Genomic DNA, 19807 nt, shown 5'->3' on the forward strand with positions numbered 1-19807 from the left:
TCCTTGGAGAGCAGGCCCAGAGAGGCTTAGTTATGTTTACCTAGCATGAGAGAGCAGAAATTAACAGACTACAAGAAACTTCAGAGTTACACACTAGGCAGTACAGGATTTGAAAAATAGGATTCTTTTTACAAGAGATGGGTTTAAAATTGGTTTGCTACTTACATTGCACCAACAGCATTGATGCACATGTTGCCATCAGTAATGTCTTTTTTTAAGGTTGTCTCAAGGTTTCAGATACATCTTATTCTAACCAGTTTTTGTCTGTCAATGAGCACTGGACAGAAAATGAAATACCTATGTTCCTGCAAATAATATCCCAACAACAGGTACTGTGGATACAAAAATGCTGCTAGCAAGAATTTTCTTGCTATTTTCTAAGTCTGTGAGAGACTTTTCTCTCTCACAAAAGATAGTAGCAGAGTTCTGTAAACAAGAAAACACCTGCAACCTTGAAAAGACTTCTTTATACTATAGTAGTAGTAAAATATAGTAGTAGAAAAATATTTTGACAATGGATGTTTAAGAATTTTAGCAATCACCCCCAAGGAGTGGCTGATCCTTTGTCCAATTAGACTATGAAGGAAAAAGTCTATAAAAGAGTTTGTAAAATAATTAAATAAATCAATCTTGCTGCACAATTCCTGCCTGCTGGATCTTCTCTCCTCCTCCTCCCTATGGCTGTGGGACACGGCAATATACCCTAGGGCATTTTTAATAAGGTACTGCTTGGCAAAGATAACTTGAGCATCATCAATGGACATATAATGGAGAGCAGAGCTGCATCTACAACATTACGGTATGTGCCTTTGAACATATAATATAAAAAAGAGTAAAGCTAAGGAGGCCTATAATGCCCAGAAGTAATTTGTTTCATCTCTCAGCTGTCTTCCTAAAATGTGTCTTAAATACCCTTAAATTTATTTTAAAATTCAAAAAAATGCAGAAATTTTTGCTGTAGCAAACAAGTCAAAATCCAGTACACCAATTTATCCATGTAAAGTAAAATTAAGTTTTTATTTACTAAGTGGGACATTTTGAAGCCTCATCCTGAATTGTCTACATCCCTTTGTCAGGTCTGTAGACACCATAAGAAAAATCTGCAAACTAAACTGAAGGAAGACCTTTGCACACGGTCCCACTCTGTTCCAGGAAGTGAGAAGCCTTAAAAGAGCTGTTGAATCAAGTTCAGAGTCATGATGAGGAAAGAAAAAAGATCATTAAAGATCAAATACTTTCGTTTTTAAGGGCCCAAGTTAGTTACTGATGCTCCAGAATTTAGTGTTCCTGACAGTGGCAGCTACAGTACCACCTAAAGAAAGAGAATTGCACTTTTTGTGCATCTAAATAATTTCAAAGAAAGAAAATTAGTTCTTCCACTAATCTTGTACCTCAGAAACATTTCTGAAATGTTATATATGATGTCAGTAATCTCCTAAACCAGCAGGAATTCAATGCTGAATATCTGTAACCTTTAGCTTTGAATCTTTTAATTATGCCTTTACCTCTAGCTATTTATCTGATTTACAAATTCCCCAAATAGACTAAGACTCCTGGAGGTTTGCAGGGCCACTTAGAGTGAAATACATTTCGTGATTGTTGCTGAGGTCTATCTGTCTTGTTTACTTCACAGGCCTATCCCACAGCAAGTGTTCTTGCTGGCTTAGCAATTCGAGCAATAAGCAAAGAGGCACCTCCAAGCTTTAGACAGGAGGAATCATATTGTGCCTTCTATATAAAAAGCCCCAAAACCTTGCAACATTAAAAAAATATTGAGGCCAGAAAGTTGATGGCATTTCTCCCAAGCATGTTGAATGTCAAGCTTTGCATTAGACCAAGGACAGTTTTCTGACTCTTCTCCTGGTGGAATAGTGGGAGTGGAAAAAAATGACACTAGATGCAGCACTTCTTAGCTCAGAATGTGTAATTTTCTCTGTGCAACGATGTCTTGACATAGACTACAGCATGCAGATGATTACTGGCACATATTTTACTGTGTGTAACTCCAACGCTAATCCTTCACGCATGGCTCACAAGAGCAGCCTTTCTTTTGGTTCTTAACACCCTCTGGTAGCTCTCCACAGCTGTGTGTGTGAAGGGGAAAGCAGGACTAGGTGACCTCCAGAGTCCCCTTCCAAGCTAAATTATTCTGTGTTTCTATGCAGAAAGATATATTAATTTTCTAAATCATTCCACACTGGTGATGAAAGGTATCTTGGGAACTTTCTATATGAAAGAGGTAATAGAAATTTAATGAATTATTATTGTTGTTATTATTATTATTATTACTGGTATTAATCTTACATGAGAGGAAACTTCTGGTAAATATAGAGAAACAAGATCAGGGAAGCCATTTGCAATGCAGCAACTTCATGCAAATGCCAGCCTGTGTGCAGAAGCATAACAAAAAATATTATTGCAAAAATAACAATCTGACAGTAACATGCTGCTGCCAAACTGCCATTTCTCTCTATGAATTAATCTTTTATTTCCTCTCTGGATTTACCATAGGTCTTACATTGGGAATACACTTATAATTGAATTGAGATCCTTTTAGACTCATTCCTCATGCTACAACATAATAAACATTTTTATTGCCCAAATTTCCTTAGTGTGTATATTATTAGGAATCATGGAATTTGTCTTATACCTGACTGCAGCAAATCAGCAAGAAGAAATGCATTTTAAAGGTAAAGGAGCCTGGACGATTTTCACACAACCAACCAATGAATATATTAAGTGTTGTCATAGTAAATAAATAAATAAATAAATAAATAAAACAATGAATATTTGCCAGTCTTTGTTGCCTTCAAAATGAAAATGACTGCATTTTCCTTTTAATGTTCTCTCCAAATATTGTCCTAGAATAACTCGACTCTTACTTCATTAAAAAAGCTTTGATTAGCTTTGATTCTGACTGATAGGAAGAACTATTTGAATCAAACAGAAATAGGAGCTTGGAAATACTCTGCAAAACAGCATGGGTTTTATGTCAATAAAGAGACCACACTATATTTTGAAAGAATCTAAAGCATTTCCTAGGATTTTACCCATTAAATATGGGGTATTTTGAAAAACAGAGTCAGATCTGTGTACTCAAGTTTCTCTAGAAGGTGTTAAAAATTTGACTTCATGAGTGGAAGACTGTGGCAGCTGGACTTCTCAGTTTTTTTCACTATTAAGTTTATTAGTATCTTAATAGTTCATGATGTTGTATTAGACTGCCAAAAAAATTGAAGTATCTTTTCTTCTCCTACTTGCTGTGTTTATTCAATGTATAACAATTCTTTACATTTACTAATCAAAATTAATGTTCCTTTCCTTTGTTCTCCTACCCTGTGCCCCACAGAATTCTTTTTTGCATGTTTAAACAGTTTAGAAAAGAAATTCTGACTTATATATTTACTACTCTGAATGAAATAATAATTTTAAAGAAGCATGAAAATAAATGCTTTCTTTAGTAAATATCACGAGTGTTGCCAGGAACTCAGGCACTTACAAATTATGAGAAAGTACTTTTACCTCTCCAATAATAAGTCTGTGTCTTTGAAAGGAAGGAAGTAAGAGAGAGGTGAGAGACACTCCTTGTTTTTGTCTCTGTAGCTTGTGAATAGTATCTGACTGGTTGAGATTTCCAGTAAAATTTAATAATGGAAGGATGTGATATAGCTTCAGTAGGTGATAATACATGTAGGATGACATTAAGCCTAAAACTAGCCTTATTCTTTATAAAATAATAGCACCAGAAGCTGTAAGAAGTTACTGTCCCTAGAACTTTTTTTACTGTCTCTTGATGTATATGTCTCCCCCTGCAGAAATGTGGTGTTGCATTGTAAGAGACAATCTTGTGAATGGACCTTAACCAGCTGCAGTATTGTTTAGCTTGAACGATAATAGGACTGTGCCAAGCCAGCACATTGGGACTGGGGGCAGAGTAAGGAGTGCTTCCACCAGCTGTCCATCTGAAATATCTTGAGAGACAAGGTTGATGAAGAAGGAAGGGGAGGAGATATTCCAGCTGCCAGAGCAGGGATTTCTCTTCAGCCTGTGGTGAAGACCATGGTGAGGCAGCTGCGCCCCTTCAGCTTATGAAGGTCTGTGGTGGAGCTGGCAGGTGTGTCCAAAGGAAGCTGTGACTCCAGCTGTGGGAAGCCCACAGTGGAGCAGATTTTCTGGCAGGACATGTGACCCCTTGGGGGACCCACACTGGGGAAGTATGTTCCTGAAGGACTGTGTGCTATGGAATGGGCCCATAGTGTAGCAGTTCAGGAAGAACTGAAACCCATGGGAAGGACTAGTGTTGAAGAAGTTAACAGAAGCCTGTTTCCCGTGGAAGGGATACCATGTTGGAGCTGGGAAAGCAGTTCTCCCCCTGAGGAGGAAGCAGCGGCAGAAACGATGTGTGATGGACTGACCATAAACCCTATTCCCTATACCCTGATGGGGAGAAGATAGACAAACAGGACTAAAGTTGAGTCTGGGAAGGAGAGAGGGGTGGGGGGGAGGTATTTTTAAGATTTGGGTTTATTTCTCTTTATTCTACTCTGATTTGGTTGATAATAAATATAATTTATTTCCTGAAGTCCAGTCTGTTTATTCCATGACAGTAATTGGTGAATGATATCTCCCTGACCTTATCTCAACTCACGAGCCTTTTGTAGTTTCTCTACCTCATCCTGCTGAGCAGGTTAGTGACAAAATGGCTTTAGTGGACACCTGGCATCCAGCCAAGGCCAAGCCATCACATCAGGCATCTGTTAATTTCTGTCACAGACTTTAGTTCTATTTCCTGTTTTAAAATCTGAATTTTCTGAGAAATCTGTCACTTTTCAAAGTGAATTTCTCATTGTTTTGTAACTAAATTGCATTGTTAAATACATTTCTACTTTGGTGTGAACACCAGGATTCAGCATTTTTCTTATTCAGCAACAAAAATCTCCCACTAGGCCTTAAATGTGGATTATTTTCCTGTGAACACTGCTATCATGATATTCTCATTCAGTTATTTGATTGGAAGAGTTCAATGGCAAATGCAAAGGCATGCATACCACAGCATTGATAACAACATGTCATAGAAAGCTCAAAAATCTATTAATTTCACACACATATTGCCTCTCTTACCAAATATCTCCCTCAGAAAAAGAAATACACAGCAGTTCCCCACAATGAAATAAAACTTCTCCTAACTGAAACCATTTGCAAAGGGAAGCTAATGCTAACATCTATAAAGGCTTCAAAGTAAAATAAATATTGTTCTGAAGGGCACCTTATTTAGATAGGTTGGAGGCTAGGGAGAGAAAAAAACAAAGTAAAGAATCATGAGTGAACTGAGAGCAGCAACAGAAAGGCTGTTTAAATGTATGCTACAGCACCTTTTCTTCCTCTTCAGTAATGTGAATGGTTTGTCTTATGTGCCTGGGGAATAGTCTTCTCTTTCTCTACTGTTAATTACTACATTAAGACACAAACTGTTTAGAGGGGAGGATGGGGAAGCTGCTTGAAATTATTTTCAAGCAGGTCTTTTAATTCAGATGTTCCGTTCTCTTCCAAGTTCCATCTTTCCTTCTCAAGCTTCCTCTCCTCAATGTGTGCCTTTGCTGAGCATGCAAAAGGCAGAGAAACTGTAGATTTATAGCACATTTAATTCTCAAGCAAGTGGGGATCGATATTCAGGACACAAGGTCTGCCCTGCCCTGATAACTGTAAACCTTCCATCTATCACTGGAAACCTCAGGGAAACTCACAAATCACACAGCACTTGCTTATCCCCTCCTGGATTCTTCTCGATTCCTTGTTTAAGCTAGCTGAGTACCCTATGTGATTCTTCCGTGGCTCTTCTACTTCTGAGGACTTAATGCAAAACCAAGAGAAACAAAGGAGACTTTCTCTTCCTTCGGTGAGTCTGGTAACACTTCAGTAGGCTTTGAGAAGGTTCAGTGGTTGGTTTATTTCTTGTCTGTACCTCTTTGCAGAAAGCTAACATTTTCAGCCATGACTAGGATCAAAATGGTTATTATGCCCTAATGATCCAGAAGTGGATTAATATGTCCAACCTATCTTTTTGTTCCAATAGTGAATTCCCAGTATGGTCCAGCAGCTGTTACTGAAACTTCAGGCTGTAGCTGCCCACGTACAATCTTGGGAGACTGAAGGAAAGCTGCCTGCTCTAAATGGAATGGTGATGCAAAAGATCTTCCAAAGGAGGGAATGTGATCCATGACAAATGCTACAAAAAGTATTTGGAAACATTCATTGAGGCCCCATCCTTGGCCTTGGGATAAACCTCAAAACATTCATGGAACTGCACTGAGCAGTAGTTAATTAAGTTAAAGGGAGACAGAAGCTAAGTGTGATAACAAGGCAGGGAGGAGCAGTAGCAGTGCCAGCTGGGGCCCAAACCCACAACACGGCAACGGGCAAGGATGGAACACCCATCTCGTTACGGAAGCCAGTGTACAAGCAGTTCAGTAAAGCCCCAACAAGTCCTTAGTGAAGACACAGATTAGAAGTCAAGCAGAAACCCTAGCTTGTAGGGTTTCTGTCAGCACCTTTCCAGCTCCACTTCACCTGAGCTCTAGATTAGTTTTAAACCTAATCTGAGTGATTTCCTAGAGATGTAAACTGCTAGTGGAGAATTTTTTTGCTACCTAGAAGCCCCTTTGCATCCCCATTCCACCTGGAATTCTAGTCTTTTTCCCTCAAACCTCAACCTCAAATTTAGGTCTGGACTAAGACTTAAATCATAAGACAAGAAGAAGTTGTTGGGGAGAATTCCTGATGCAATCTAGTCCTGACTTTGGCAACTGCCTTACAATCCCACTGCATCTATAACTTTTGCTTTTGTCTCACTACTAATGCTAATCCAAAGACTTCAGGTGATCTGAAGCCTAATCCACAACCTGCTTCCATAAACTAGAGAAGAAGTCAGAGAGCATTCTTAGTAGAGCTCACCCTTCTTCTGGCATCCCTTTTCAGTCTCACTCTAACAGTAACTCCAGCCTTTGTCTCTCTCTCTGACCGCTAGGCATAACCCTAAGGCTAATCCTATCCCTAACCCTGAGGGTAGGATGAAAACAGCTACGTCCTTGAGGAAGCTGCTGTCAGGAAGGAATTCTTGGGGTAGCCCACTCTTTTTTTTGGTGCTTTGCAGCCCCACCTCCACCTAAGCTTTGTCTCCTGGCTCACTGCTCCCTAGACAGTTTTTATGACTTTCAGGAACTCTCTAACTCATCCTTTCTGACTATTCTGATATTATTCAGTATTTCTCCAACACATTTTTTTATTCTGTTCCTCAGATAGATATCAAGCGTATCAGAGAACAACAGTAACCTAAGAACCCACATCTGTTCTTCAGTCATTCTCCTTACTGTAGCTGTCCATCTGTTCTCTTTCTCTTGTAACGTGTGCTCCTGATAGACAGATTCATCAATGATGCACTTATTTAATGCAATATCTTTGTCCTTTTATCAAGCGCATATGCAAATTTTGGCCATGAATATTACTGTTTGGTTAAAGAGACACAGTGTCAATGAACTTAATATACATGCACAAGTATTTGCACATCTGTAGAGTCTTTATGACAGAGATCAGTATTTGATCCAAGGCAAGTTAAACCTTGGATCTTAATTATAGGTTTTGTGCAGATATGACCCTACTATGATGCTGCAATCTAGATTGTTAAAGACTTATTGCTTAGATTCAGGTGCTTAAGTAACTGACCTTCAATTTTAACAAAGTTTATTTCCTTAATTTTTATGATTAAAAGCTTGAATCCTTGAACTTTAAAAGTCATTATAAGAGAAGATACATTTAGTATACCTTCTTCTTCTTTATTTCATTCTGTAGACGCTAATAATTAGTAAATTATTCTCTTATTTGCAAATTCAGAGGTAGCAATATTGGAAGAATCCATCAACCTAAAAAGCTCATCATTAACATATCTTTAATTCTTTGGGCTATAAACTTCCTAACAGAGTTCTTATATGCTTTTACCTTAATTACAGAAGTTCGGAAACAGATTTCATTTTGTCCTCTGGCACAAGGATGTGTGTTGGTAATAAGGGTTTTCTTAATACTTGCAGGTGCCATTATGGAGGGAATTCACTGCCCTTCTAATTCTGACTTTGGTTCTGAGACACTAAATGATGAAGCTTTTATCTCTCTGAAAATAAAACACTATTATATTTAATTCTGGTACTTTCTCTACCTGTCTCCTGGCAAGCCTCCGTACAGTCTGTCCCTGTCCATTTAGGGAAAGCAAACTACTATTAGCCTAGACTGCTTTTTTAAATCCTTATCTGGCTCATGCACTCTGTCAAACTGCTTGGGAAAAAAAATGAGCTTTTGTTTTCATTTCCCTTTATAAGCCACATAATTAATATGATCAAAAAGATCACTAGTTACAGTTAGATTCAGTTATTCTTGAGGTTTTTCACCTTTTAAAAATGTTTCTTTCTTTGACAAATCAGGTTGAATTGATTCAGCTTGTTTATTAGTGTCTTGGTTTTGAAAGACAGGTGTCTGCTAAGGAAGGCAGGAGCCTCCCCTGGAATGGAAAATGTAACCCCCTTCCCTCCAATTATTATAGTTTTGAAATTAAGGGGCTTTCAGGCAAAGATATGAGAAACAGGAATAACAGCTCTTTACTAGTATGTATAGCAAGGTAATAATACAGAAACACTGGCTTAACCTGACAGAATCAGGATACGACCTGACACCCTGCTGGGCAGGGTGGTGGTAGCAGTCCAATTAAGGGGTGGCTGAAGCCCTCTTTGAAGTGATAGATGTTGTTCTGTTGAGGAGGTGATCCTGTAGAAGGGTCTGGTCTCCCTCTGAAGGTCCAGTGGTAGTTATGTAGCTCTTGTCCTCTGGAAACCCAGTAGGTAAGGCTCATTGTGGTGTTCCAAACCTCAGATTATATCCAGGTAGGAATGCTTGGTTCCTCCCCCTGGGCGGAACATCTCACAGTGGGATGATGTAATTCTATGAGTCATGCAGTGAGGCTGGATGGCCCATTAACAGAAGATATCCCCCGGAGGGAGTTATCAGGGATGTGTCATGGAAGAGACAAAGAATACTGCCCCACCTGGTTTTAGCAGATGGTGATTGAATACGTACTTTTGGTTACATCTTACACTGTAACCTAAGACAATTAGGTTTTTGGAAATGACACTATTTTAGCATTTATTTCTTCTGTACATTTAATCAGCTTTAAGAAAGTTCAGAAGTTCTCAAACTTTTCTATTTGATGCCTATCTAATTGAGTCAAACACAAGGTCATGTTGTCCTGGATTTTCTACATAATTTCTACCTAATTAGTTTCCTTTAAAAGTGAAAAAACAAATGAAATTTCTTAGGAGGACTGCTACTTGCTAACCTTCATGTCAATAACTAGAAAAATGGAAACATTTATTCAAAAGGAAGAAGAGATTCCTCCAAGAAATTTGGATAATACCCATAATCTTTCTGCCAGAAGTCTAGATGAGATCAACTGGCTTTAAACAGGGAGAAGAACAGAAGGAAGATATTTGGTGAGTTTGCCAAGACTTATAATAACTATACAGACAACTAGTAAATACAGAATATGCCCCACAGTTAAAATGCACTCCATGTCCAGTTGATGACTGATAATGAATGGGAGAAGCTAGGAGGCCCTTATTTCTCAAGACCTTTGTCAGTGACCTGTGTGATGACACAGATTGCCCTGCAACAAATGGCAGAGCTTCAGATCAAAGGGATCTTGCAATACTAGAGGATTAGGCCACCAGAAAATCCATAAAGCTCAAGAGAGAAAGTGAACATTTCTGTATGAGAGGCAGAAAACTCCCAAATGTATTGATGATACCAAATGGGATGCAACTGACTGAATAGCAGCACACAGACAGGACCCAGGTGTTAAGGTGAAAAACAAGCTGAATATAAACTGAAGCTGAAAGGCAACCACAGCTGTGGAAATGTGACTAACAGAAAAAAGGACTATATTACACCGTTCTGCTTAGAGGTAGTGACATAACATTTAGGACAACCTAACCAGTATTTGGTTCCCTAGTTCAAGAAAAATATTGAGAAACTGGACAGGATTCAGCAGAAGGCTGCTACGACAATCAGTAATTATAAAACATGGCAAATCAGGAGGTAAATTGTTTAATCTGGCGAAGAGAAGCCTGCAGGATCTGTAAGTACATGAATGTGCATTTGAAGGTGGATGGAGCCAAACTACTTTTTCTAGAGTCAAAGTACTGCAGTAGTGGCAGGTTCCTGAAAGAGGGTTGTGGAGCCTTTGTCTTCAAAACTTTTTTAGACCCAGATAGACAAAGCCTAATCTGATCTGTTCTAGTGTTGGATATGGACACATTTAAAGGGAAAGGTTGGATGAGAGGTTTGCAGAAGTCCCTTCCAGTCACCATTTCTAATATTCTATGTTTGGTCAGATAATTTGGTTTGTGAGAAATGTACATTTTAATTTAATAACATGAAAAGTATACTAAATGACTTCTAAAACTGCAAGTCAGTTCATTTATATTGGCCTTAATTAAGATTCTTCAGAAAGAATTTATAAACTATTTCCATTTTTCTGGGCTTACTAGAAATTATTTAAATATTTCAAAATCCAGCCTGGGATTTAAAAGAGAAAGCACAGGTTTTGCACACAAGATATACTGCAGGAGTAGTACTACCAAGGTTTAAACTTATTGATGTGGAAGAAAAATTATCTGCATGATGAGAAAAGGGGGATGGATTGCATGATGTAGTTTGTCTCTATTAAGATTACAGGATGGACATTCAAATAGACCTTTGGTAACCAACTCCTATGGACTTTCAATGAAACTGAAGTTTCTAAATGCTACTCTTCCCTTTGAAATTCTAGCATGGATTTCAGCTCCAGAGTCCCTGAGCTCATTTTGTCAACATACTTGTAGGGAAAAAAGTTACTTTAAATTTATTCTCCTTTGAAAAGTAATTGTCAAAAACTATTAAGAACATTGGAACTATGCTGAGCCAGGACAAAAAGTCCGGAAGAGCTATTCTTCCAGCTTTTCCCAAATAGACCGAAAAAGATAAAGAATCATAGAAACTAAATTGCTGTTCCATCTGCTACCCTCAAAAGAGAGAAAAAAAGATTTATTTCACCCAAAACTAGTGAGAGATTCACTCTTGTAAGCCTCTGGGAAGAAAAGTAAAAAAGATTTTGAAAATTTTAACGTTTCTTCTTCATCTTCTTAGATTCTTGGAATTAAAACCCTATTTTTTTTTCCTTCTTTGAAACTTGAGAAAGATATATGCAATGTACATGTTTGTTCCTTCCATGAGAAATTAATTCTTTGTAGATTTGCTTTCTGGAAATGATGGAAATAAGTCCAAAATATTTCAAAACTTCTTTCATCCTCCATTGTTGTTAAAGTCTTTCATATTTTATTCACTTCTGTAACTTCTGTGGAACCATACTGCAAGGTCTTACACCTGGGTTGAGGCAACCCCAATATCAATACCATTTGGGAGATGAAGGGATTAAAAGCAACCCTGCAGAGAAGGACACCAGGGTGCTGGTGGATAAAAATCCTGGATGTAAGCTGGCAATGTGCGTGACCATGCAAAGCCCAGAAAGAGAATCATACCGAGGCTGCATCCAAAATAGCATGACCAGCATGTCAAGGGAGGTGATTCTTCCCTGTATTTCACTCTTATGAGTCCCCACCTGGAGTATTGCATCCAGCTCAGGGGTCCTCAGTACAAGTATAGTGATTTAGTCCAAAATACTCATTACTGTTTACCTTCTGTGAGATAAGAATTAGGAGAAACGCAAAGCAGGCACCAAACTTGAAAGAATATAAAGAAGTTTTTTAACAGACCTAAAAGAGGGAAAAAAAAATTATTCCACACTTTCAGAACTCTTCTCCTCCCCCCCCCCCCACCTTTCTCCTGGATACCGACCTGTTGGAGTGGGTCCAAAGGAGTCCTACAAAAATGATCAGAGGAATGGAACATCATTCCTATGAGGACAGGCTAGGAGAGTAGGGGTTTTCAGCCTTGAGAAGAGAAAATTCTGGGGAGACCTTACTCTAGTCTTTCAATATTTAAAGAGTGCTTGTAAGAAAGATGCAGACAAACATTTTAGCAGGTCCTGCTGTGATACAAGTGGTAATGGTTTTAAACTAACAGAGGGTAGATTCAACCTAGGCATAAGCAAGAAATTTTTTACGGTGAGGGTGGTGAAACACTGGAACAGGTTGTCCAGAGAGGTGGTAGATGCCCCATCCCTGGCAACATTTAAGGTCAGGCTGGATGGTGCTGTGAGCAACTAGTGGAAGATGTCCCTGCTTATTGCTACGGGGGTCGGCTACGATCTTATCATCTAAAATGCCAAGAAAAAGAACCCTCACAAGAGCATCGATTCATAAGACTAAGTACAGAGTAGAGTCTTGACTAGAAGCAGTGAATATTAAACCTTCATTTGTGGAAATAAAATTCTGATAATAGTTGTCTTAAATACATTCTGAATTCTAGTTTCCTAGAGAGCAGCTTTCCTGTCATCACTTTTCTAGATACTCTTTGGGACTAGTGTCAGAAAAGTGCATGCAAAAACTGAATATGCATTCACAGATGCAGTATCTAATAGGTTAAAAACTTAGATAATTTCAATATCTTATGTTAGTAACCTATGTTTAAATATCTGATGCTACTAGGTTATGTGCACATTCAAGTACTGTTCCCACCTGCATTATTTTGAATTAATTCCATGTACAAGAGTCATCCTTAGTAACTTTTTGTAGAATGAAGCCTTTATATCCTTTGATGGTGTAACTTTACTAGTACAGAAAATAAGCCTTATTCCATGTGGTTTTTGCAGAGACTGTGTTGTGTGAATAGGAAAGATGAAGAGAGAGGGGTTAGGTAAATAATTAACCTTTGAAAATAACTCTTGCTCTTGGAGTGTGCATATCAATATGATATAATTACCACATTTTATTCACTGTTGTCTGAAGATCACCATAGGTAATTTAAACAGTGAGCTCACATTTGCATAATGTACAGGCAGCAGGTTCTTTTAAATCCTTGCTGAGAAGAGGCCAACATATTCGTGTATCTACTTGAGATGCACCAACTGCATTTAATTTTCCTGATTATAGGGATTTTTTTCCCTCATTAATACATTCTTATATTCTTTTAAAAGGTATTACTAATACTTTGAAACTGAACTGATTGACCTCTGATCAGGCCAAATCTAGTCAGAACTGGAAGAAAATTTTTCTATATTCTGGTAGAATCTTAGTGAAGTTTCCCAAAACCTGATTTTGTTTGGATTATTGTTCAGCCTGGATCTGATTTTCTAGTCAGCTACCCAGGCTAGTTTTTAAAGTAAATTCCTTTTGAATGAGTCCAGATCAAATCTGGTTGTGTATGGGGCACAGTTCAGCAGTCCAAGTGTGGAAGTTTGAAGACAATCACAAGACAGTTTCAAATACAAACAAATAGAAATATTCTGAAAAGATTTTATTTTCCCCTTCAGTTATATGCAAAGGCAAGTGACTAAGAAACATTTTTATCATGAAAAAGCTGATGTCTGAGGAATTTGAGCTCCTCTGTAGTATGCCAGGGCCTGTCGGAATAGCAACTGGAACAGGGATTTTGTCTGCTTTTTCACAAATGGAATAGATCCACTTCAGGTTAATTATGAGGAAGAATGGGAAAATAATTTTCAGGGTACAGAAATCCATTTCTATTCCCAAGTAATTTTGTCACAGACAGTAAGTCTGTGAGCCAATGGTATAAATTCCACTTCAGATTTTAATTACAGTGAATTTTAAGAAGCACCTCCAAGTGAATTAGAATTTTAAAAAATCCCCTTCATGCTGAGTCTTAACAAAAGAAACTGAGTTTATCTCACAGACTTCCTTAGCACTGTCAGACTCTTGAGCATGTGAGCCAGGCAGCAATATGTGAGAAATGATCCAACAGTAGAATACTTCGGTTTTTATTGCCTACCAGTGTGCATTGGCATCCTTCATTTGATTGACAAATAGTAACATCCCTTTCTCCATAAAAGCTGCAGTTTTGTTTTATTTATTTAGGTTTCAAGCCAATACTCCAGTTTCATCATGTGTTAGTGATTGCTTGTGAGCAGTGAAGTGAATTTTGTGCATTTACTTTGACAAGGATGAAATTATTAAGTGACTGGAATTAAACCTTTAATATGGCCAGGACTCATTTTATTTTTCCAGAAAATCATGTAAAATACAACATTTTGTTGCTTTTGAAAACATAAAAATTGCCTTTATGTGGGAGTGAAGAGATTAAATATAACTTAAAAATATGATAACTGGTCTCTAGTGAAGTCCCATTCATCTGGCCTGCTCAGATTCTTTTTGGCAGCTGATGCTCCTTGTAGCTGCCCTTTGTTTATTGCTTATGGATCTTCATTCTGTTGTCAAACATTAAAATGCTCCTTTTTGTTAACTCTGATGGCCAGCAAGGGAGATTAAAAGTCTTTGTCATCTAAAAAGTAGCACAGTTATCTGGTCATTATGGCCTGTGTCAAGCTGTCTTGCTTATTTTGGTACTTTCTGTCCAGTGGGGTCAAAAATCTATACTATCTTTGGGATATGGACTGGTTGTTTTAGGCATGCTTATTCTGGCAGTGGTAATTTTCTTCACAGTGGCTGGTATGGGGCTGTGTTTTGACTTTGAACTGGAAACAGCGTTGATAATACAGAGATTTTTTTTTTTTTTTTTTATTTCTGAATAAGTCTTACACAGGGCCAAGGCCTTTTTTGCTTTTTGTACCGCCATGCTGGCGAGGAAGCTGAGTGTGCATAGGAGAGGAGACACAGCTGGGACAGGTGATCCAAATTGACCAAAGGGATATTTCATACCAAATGACATCACGCTGGGGAAAGAAGAAAGAAGGGTAGGTTGTTTGGAGTGATGACATTTGTCTTCCCACATCACTGTTACACATGATCAGGCCCTGCTCTTCTGGAGATGGCTGAACACCTACCTGCCCACGGGAAGCAGTGAATCAATTCCATGTTTTGATTTGCTTGCATGTGCATCTTTTGCTTTCCCTATTAAAATGTTTTTATCTCAACCCATGAGAATGATATACACTTCTTTGTAAAATTATTTTTCAATAAAATTATTCATTTAACTGTACAAAGCAGTACTTTTCTACAGTTTTTCAAATTTGGAATTGATTTAATAATAAAGTAAAATATCCTTTAAATCCATGATAAATCTTACTCTGAGTTGTGAAGAAAAAAATCCTAGAAAAATACCACTTAATTCATAAGTAACTCTCATCTTTGGAAAAGGATATTTGACAATATTTAGATCATAGTATTTTGCAGAGTTCTGAAATGTGATTACAAGTAGTACTTATATGGCCTCCATGTGAACTGAATCTTCCCCTCCTGAGTTAATTTTAATTAGAAAAAAGTTCTGATCCCCATATTTGCTTCCTGCAGCATAGTCAGGTGGTGCCTCATCCCTACATGACCTTGAAAGGCATCTTAATTTCAGAAGCTGGAGAGAAGTGGGATAGCCTAATATCATGGTTTACCCCAGCCAGCAGCCCCATGCAGCTGCTCACTCACGAGGAGATCCCACCAGTGGGATCAGGGAGAGAATTGGAAGGGTAAAAGCTGGAGAACTCATGGGTTGAGATAAAGACAGTTTAATAGGGAAAGCAAAAGATGCACAAGCAAGAAAGGCAAAACAAGGAATTGATTCACTGCTTCCTGTGGGCAGGTAGGTGTTAAGCCATCTCCAGGAGAGCAAGGCCTGATCATGTGTAAGAGTGATGTGGGAAGACAAATACCATCACTCCCAACACACTGCTAATGTGAGAAATTTACCTTCCTTGCTACTACTAAGACATAAAGTAACCCAAATAACATCTTCCTGGTTTAGACCTTCCTTGTCTTAAGAAAATATCAAATGCTGTCACTTAGGGGAATACTCTCTAAAGATAATTTAAATTAACAGATTGTATTTCAGAAACCATAGAAGTGATGTGAACTTCCATATGGGACCCATGGCAAAAAGATAGCAGACCAATCCAAAATTTCATCTGTCTCCTTGCCTTAAGCTCTCTGATTGTATTTCTCTCTATCTCAAACTCAAATTTTCTGAAGGTGTTAAGTAGGAGAAAGAGAGGTTACTTAGAGAAGAAGAAAGGACTAAAAACCTTTAAGTCATTCTGGAGAGGATTTATTTTCATAATCACACTTGTTAAGGGTAAAATAAAACAAAATGTTGCCACAAGCGGAAAAAAACATAAGAAAAGCCTATAATTTCTAATAGATAAGTGGACATGTTCATTCTGCATATCACACATGTATTACCGCAGGCCTGGGCCCTAGGGTATATCACTGTGTCCCACAGCCATAGGGAGGGGGAGGAGAGAAGATCCAGCAGGCAGGAATTGTGCAGCAAGATTGATTTATTTAATTATTTTACAAACTCTTTTATAGACTTTTTTCTTCATAGTCTAATTGGACAAAGGACCAGCCACCCCTTGGGGGTGATTGGCTAAAATCCTAAAACATCCATTGTCAAAATATTTTTCTACTGTACCATAAACAAGACTTTTCAAGGTTGCAGGTGTCTTGGTTGTTTACATTCCCTGCTACCTCTTCTGTGAGAGAGAAAAGTCTCTCACGGACTCAGAAAATAGCAAGAAAATCCTTGCTAGCAGCATTTTTGTATCTACACACATGCTTTTAGATTCTATAATGATCATTATATTCTGTGTTTTTTAATTAAAAACAAAACAGAAGGACTACAATAAACAAAACCTCACAGCAATTCAGGAAGGATGCCATTCTTACTCCAACTACATGATTTTTAAAAATGTAGTGCTAGATCTGCAAACCAGGCTTAATATGCTTTGAGTAGTTAACTAGTGATTCCAGTTCAGATGTCCTTGCAGTTTTTAACTAGTGATTCCAGTTCAGATGTCCTTGCAGTTTCCTAACTTCATAGTGGACACTGCAGGAATTATTTTAGCAAAGCACCAGGAATTTCAAAACCAGATTTCAATGTTAATGTGTTTAGTGCAGCAAAACCAAAAGGTGGTGGAAAACCTGTCTCCAGAAAACTTACAGTCTCAAATGGAAAACAAATACAAAGTGATAACTTAAAAACTTCCATTTTTTTTTTTCTTGAAGGAGTCTTCCAGCTGAATGAATACCACTGCAGGAAGTAATGACATGGCTTATAAATGAACGCCTTTCACATCAAGTGAAAACCCATAATTTATTTTCTAATTTAAAATGTCTCCGCTTAGAATTTTTAATCTGAAAAATACTCAATTTTGACAGAAAGTTTAAATAGCCCCCTAAAACTTTTGGCCAAAACAAAAATAATCATAAGTAATCACTCTTATCTTCTTTGAGGGAAAAGAAAGCCCCTCAAATGCTGTCTAGCTTTACTCATTAAGAAACAGTAAAGATAAAACAGCTTTGCCAGACAACACAAAGAGTCACTGGTAGAGATGGGTCTTGAACAAATCTCCTAAAAGTCCTACTGTATAAAAATAAAGAGACAAAAAATATTCTGGGCAGTCTTTCCAAGGTTCTTCTGCTACTAGAGACAGTGCTTAAACAATTATCTCCCTCCCAGAAGAAGCTTCCTCAGCACTTCCAGGAAAAGTCATGCATTTTTCAAAGATACTCTTAGTAGTACTGATAGTTTTTGGATAATTAAAGAATTCCTGCCCAAGATTATGACTCTTAATATCTTTTAAAACTGCAGAGTTAGTGCAGCATGGACAAGACCTATAATGTTTAAATAAAAAATAAAAATTCTGTAATCTTCTGCATTAAAATTGTTTGCGATTTTATTTGGATTGTTGCTCCATAAGGTACAATGGCCTAAAGGGTTAATAGTATAGAAAGTCTGATAACATAGGTAGGTCTTTTTCAGTTTGACTGTCCCATGTATAGATGTCATTGGAATGAAAAACTTTGTCATAAACAAAGTTAACACTGTGGACACTGTTCAAAACATGACACCTTTATTTAATCACCATACCTTTTCACAAATTTTGAAGTGTGAATAGAGGTTGACAGAGAAGGGAGAGACTTTTCTTTGTTTGTCTAGGACAAAAGTGTTTTTCTGTGATGATTTCTAGAGCTTTGAGAGAGAATTTAAAAAAGTATTTCAAAAAAGGCCAAACTAAGGATTATTCTATGCTTTATAATATATTCCAAAGAGGGAGGCATGGAGGCATTGATTGTTGTATATAACACACCACAGAAATGTCAAAGTGCTATCAAAGACCTTGTAATAATTGTGACTAAAAAGACGTGATAGATTGTGACATCATGTCCTTTCCTTTTTTTCTTCTTGAAAGAAGTATCTGGGAAAACTCAGAAAGCAGTATATGCATTCGCTTTGCAAAAGCCTGTGTGCTTAGATGTGCCTGCCTGTATGCTGCAGATCTATTGCTCAAGACTTAGAGAAAATGAAGTGACCACAGAATATGGTGAAAAAAGACCAAGAAATACAAAATAAGACATTTTGCACACACTTATGCCAGTGAACCTGAGGAGGGAGAGAAAGAAATTTTACTAAAAACCATTCCATTTGACTTTGACTGAAGAATGACTTTTGAGGTTAACTTTAGCTAGAACTGTGTGTTGATAAAGGGGTCTAAAAGACTAGTTATACCTGCTTGTTTCCTTTTCAACTGACTGGTTTCTTTGGGATTTGGAAGACCATTGTTCCTTTCTATTTCAGTAAACAGATGGACAATGGAAGGAATGCAAAGAATATGTTTCACTTTGACTTCAGTGTGCCCCTCTCAAAGGTAGATTGGAGGGTCAAAATGATGGAAATCATCCAGCAATCCAAGAAATGAAATATGGTCTATTGGCTTGGGCATATGGAAGACTCTTTCACTTCAGGAGTAAGGGAAGATCATGCAGGAAAACTACAATTTTTAATTATGTAGTCTTTTCTCCAATTTCTTTCCACGTTGGACAAAGCACTAAGCAATTTTAAGGGAGTTTGGTCAAATCACATGAAATTTTATATATGTACATTCTAACACTTCTAGTCATTTTAGTACTTCTTTAATTTCTAATTCCATTCCATACTTTTTACAGGTGACACAACCAGGGGCCCTGTTACCCAAGATGTTTGATTACACTTTTTTCTCTACTGTTTCCTGCCTCTCTTATTTCATTATTTGTTTAGTTTTTCACTTCTTCACCTTCAGCAGGCGTGTTCACTGTTATCCACAATAACTCCCTTTTTCGTTACAGTTTTCTCAAGTGCAAAGCACAGCAGCATAAGCTCATACTTGTCACTGACAGATCATCTAGATGCAGCAAACAATATCAAAGAGACAGAAAATATAAGAAGCATGATATTTTTTTCAGGCTTTGCATCTTCAGTAAAGGATAAAACAACTTCAATGTATGAAAATTTACTTTAAAAAGGCCTGACTTACTATTTCCCAGTAAGGATATAGAAAAGACTCATGTTTCCTGCCTTTTCTCTTTATTTTGGCCTCACCCAATTTTTCTGCATGCCATCTTACTGCATTTATGGTGCTTTATAAAGTGACATTCAAACAGAATAAAGGGGAAAGATGGAGAATGCTCTTAACCTAGGCTTTATGAAATCTCTTCAGTTAAGAGGGAACAGACAATATAGTAATGCTTCTTAATAATCTGAGGCTATCCAACATGCATTAGGTGAGTTAATTTTAATGGATTTAACTCCTCTTTCCTTTTCTCACTTCCTGAGACCTCAACAGTTTATTTGAGCTGAGTATGAATGAAGAAAATGTGAGTGAAACTTC

This window comes from Aphelocoma coerulescens, chromosome 5 (genome assembly GCF_041296385.1).
Source record: "Aphelocoma coerulescens isolate FSJ_1873_10779 chromosome 5, UR_Acoe_1.0, whole genome shotgun sequence".
Taxonomy (NCBI): domain Eukaryota; kingdom Metazoa; phylum Chordata; class Aves; order Passeriformes; family Corvidae; genus Aphelocoma; species Aphelocoma coerulescens.